Consider the following 4,244-nt stretch of genomic DNA (forward strand, 5'->3'; position numbering starts at 1 on the left):
AAAAAAAGAAAAAAAAAAATCCAGAGCAAGACAATCATCCGGAAATCACCTCCAGGGAAGTGAAGCCGCATTCCTTGTCCCAGGAATGCGGCCTGGTCCCTCTCCCTCTCTCCATCCTTCCTCCCTTCCATATTCCGTGCTCAGGTAGTCACTGAGAGCCTTCAAAGAGCCCCCAGGAAACAAGTCAGTGTTTCCTGGGCATGTGTCAGCCGCCACGAATGGTTCTACACACTGAAGGGCATTATCTCAGTGACTGCGAGGACTGAACCGGCAGAGCCTGGAGCTGAGTGAGGGCTCCATCAAAGGCAGTTCTTATTTTTATTATACTGGGACACAGAAAGGCCAGATGCCTTCCCCAAAGCCCCTCCCGGTGGGTGGCAGTGGCCCAGGAAGCCTGGCACCAATGTCAGTGCTGTCATCTGCCACTCTGTCCTTGAGGGCCTCTGGGACATGCTGGGAAGACAGGCCATGAGCCACAGATGCTGCTGAGCTGGGCTCTGAGACTCTGTCCCTTCAGTGACCTTTCCTGTCCAGGACCCTCAGCAAAAGCTGGACATGTGTGCTGCCCCTCCTCTCCCCTCCTTTCCCCACCCTTGCCCTCCCCTCCCCACCCCAATCCACTCTACAGGCTTTGGTGGGGAAAAAACCAAGGCTCCATCCCCTGAGGCCTAGGCCAGTACAGACAGAAACCTCAAGCTCTGTCCAACATGAATGGGTGTTGCCGGTATCTGGAGGCGCAGGGGCTGTCAACAAAGGCTCTTTCCCAGGTGCGGGAGAACAAAGGGCCAGGAAGGGCTCAAGGAAGATTCCAGGCCTCAGGAAGCCTGGCCTCCGCTTCAGGGATGCCGAGTGCTCAGAGGGTTTCTATGCCTCTCAGTCACCAACATTTTTGCACTGAGCAACTACTATGTGCCAGGCACAAAGGGTAACTGGGCACACCTCTTTCTTGGAATGGGCCAGAGGTTGTTTCAAGGAGGTAATGTTTAAACTGAGCTTGAGGGGAATGAGGAAGAGCCAGAATTCAGGGAAGAGCATCCCAGCAGAGGGCAGAGCCAAAGCCAGGGCTTGAGGAGGCAGAGGTGGAAGGAATGTAGGCAGTTTGAGGAGTCCTGGCAGGCCAGTGGGGCTGGAGCAGGGAGGGTAGGATGGGCTAATTAATGCCCTTGCAAAGATGTCCAATCCTTAATTCCTGCAACCTTCGAACCTCATGGCAATAAACAGACTTTGCAGAGGTGACTAAATGAAGGCTCTCGAGATGGGGACATCATCCTGGATTATGCTATAGACCCTAAATATGACCACAAGTGTGTTTTTTTGTTTTGTTTTGTTTTGTTTTTTTGAGACAGAATCTCACACTGTCACCCAGGCTGGAGTACAGTGGCACGATCTCGGCTCACTGCAACCTCCACCTCCCAGGTTCAAGTGATTCTCCTGCCTCGGCCTCCCAAGTAGCTGGAACTACAAGTGTGCACCACCATGCCTGGCTAATTTTTTTTATTTTTGTATTTTTGGTGGAGATGGGGTTTCACCCCATCTCCTGACCTTGTGATCTGCCTGCCTCGGCCTCCCAAAGTGCTGGGATTACAGCCACTGCCCTTAGCTAAGTGTTCTTCTTTTTTTTTATTTTAAAGCGCCATGTTGGGCCTGCAGGCGCAGCTGCGCTGGGAGGCAGGTGCGGCTTGCTAAGTGTTCTTGTTATACAAGAGGGAGGCAGAGGGAGACACCACCACACACAGAAGCAGAGAAGGCATTGTGACCACGGAGGCAGAGAGTGCGGTGATGCGGCCACAAGCCAAAGAACACCTGGAGCCACCAGAGGCTGGAAGAGGCCAGGAAGGGTTCCCCTGAGAGCCTCCGGGGTGCAGGGGGCCCACCACACTTGACTTCAGCCCAGTGACACTGATTTTAGACTTCTGGCCTCTGGAGCTGTAAGAGAATACATCTGCCTTGTTTGATGCCACCAAGATGTTAGCAGTTTGACACAGCAGCTGCAGGAAACTCACACAGAGGCAGAAGGAGAGCTCGAGACAGCTTAGGAGGCGGCTGGGGAAAGTGGGAAGCGGCTGGATTTTGTTCTTAGCACTCCTCCATCCCCCTCTCACTCACCCCCTCCTTCCTCCCCCTAAAGCTTCTCAGCACTCCTCAGCCCTTTTACAATAATTTAACTTGTTGCAGTAAGCAGGTGTCAGCTTTTGTAAAAGAATAAACTCTTTTTAAAATCTTGCCGGAGGTCGAGGCTGCAGCGAGCTGTGATCGCACCACTGCCCTCCAGCCTGGGCAACACAGTGAGACCTTGTCTTTAAAAACAAAATGAAACAAACAAAAAAACTATATATATATATATATATATATATATATATATATATATGACTCAGAGACATTTCCTTAAAAAATAAAATAAATCAAAGTAAAATATCTGAAGGAGAAACAAGCTTCTGGGCCCGTCTCTTCCTCCCTCTCCTCCCTGCCATCTCTCCTCTCTTCAAATGTCCCTACAATGTGCACCCTGGCCTCAAGGCTGGGAGCAGGGAGGCCAAGGGAGGAAGCTGTGCTCCACCTGGCTCCTGGCTGTCAGCACCCATGACTGGCAGGATTGCCACAAACTCGGTCGCTCTAACGGCTGATAAAGCCCCACAGCCTGCATGTCTGGAGCCTGGGCCTCCAGCCCTGATAAGCTGGGCCTGTCAGCACCACGGCCACACCAGCTGTAGGCAGTGAGTGCCACCCGCCTCCCCGGCCGCTCCCGTTCAGGGCTTCCTGTTTCCTGTGCAGAGCCAAGCCCTGGCCACCGTGCCTAGGCCACCCCTCCCTGGATGAAGACCAAACAGGGGTTGCTATGGCCAAGCCGATTTGCCCATTAAATTTTATCTCTGCATCACCCCCCAACCCCATCCTGCTCTTCAGCACCAAAGCTGGGTTTCAGAAGACCTAGCAGATTCAGGATAGGGGTGCGGGAGCCCACCATGCCCACAGTTCCCTGAGGAAGTCACATGGGCCGATCACACACAGGCATGAAGTGCTGTCAGCAGCTTCAACACATTCCTGGGATTCTCCAGCCCACCCCATGTGGCCCCAAGGGGAGCGTGCAAGTACGCAGGGGCAGAGAGCCTGGGCTGTTCACCAAGCAGGAAGCAAACTGTGAGTCTTTGCCCCAGCCTGGATCACCTGTGCCCACACATGAGTGGGTACATTGCTCTCCATCCCTCGCCCAGGGAGGCATCGTTAATCAAGCCTGGATTATTTCCCGTGGAGTGGAAAGTCTCCACTCACCACAGTCCACTGAGTGGGCTCCAGGAGGGACAGGGTCTGCTGGCCCTGGTAGGAGAGCTCGAAAGTCTTCTTGGAAAAGGTGGGCAGGCAGCCAGGGACAGCACTGCTAAGAGATCCTCCCAGACTCTTGCTGGTGAGGGACCCACTTGCCCTTCTCCCTGCCCTGGGCTTAGTTCAGCAAACACCTGTTCACACCCACCATGAACTCACCACTGCTAGACAAAGACGACCCCCAAATGTCCCTGCCCTCGAGGAATGTGTACTCAAAACAGAGAAAGACCAAGAATGCTTTGCTGGTTTTTTGCTTTGTATTTTATTAATTACAAAACCCAGATCTCACCAAGTTTCCCACCAAACCTCAGAAATCAGTGGTAGAAAAATAACAAAGTATTCTGTTTACACACCATCTGCATGAAATAAAAAAAAAAGAAAAAGAAAAAGAACAAAGTATTGGAAGGTTGAGGTGGGTGGATCATGAGGTCAGAAGTTCGAGACCAGCCTGGCCAACATGGTGAAACCCTGTCTCTACTAAAAACACAAAAATTAGCCAGGCGTGGTGGTGCATGCCTGTAATCCCAGCTACTTGGGAGGCTGAGGCAGGAGAATTGCTTGAACCCGGGAGGCAGAGGTTGTAGTGAGCCGAGATCATGTCATTGCACTCCAGCCTGGGTAACAGAGCAGAACTCCGTCTCAAAAAAAAAAAGAAAGAGAAACAACAAAGTAATGGTCCCCAAGCCATATAATACAAACCTGGGAGTTCAGTCTAGAGGGGTGAGGGGTGGGCAACAGAGTTTGTTTGTTTGTTTGTTGAGAATAAGTAACTCATGTTTACTTTTCTCAAAACGTAGTAGAAATTATACCAGGCATGGTGGCTCACACCTGTAATCTCAGCATTTTGGGAAACCAAGGCCAGAGGATCACTTGAGTTCAGGAGTTTGAGACCAGCCTGGGCAACATGCTGAGACTCCATCTCT

Source organism: Sapajus apella, unplaced genomic scaffold (genome assembly GCF_009761245.1).
Source record: "Sapajus apella isolate SASKATOON/1434 unplaced genomic scaffold, GSC_monkey_1.0 scaffold43, whole genome shotgun sequence".
Taxonomy (NCBI): domain Eukaryota; kingdom Metazoa; phylum Chordata; class Mammalia; order Primates; family Cebidae; genus Sapajus; species Sapajus apella.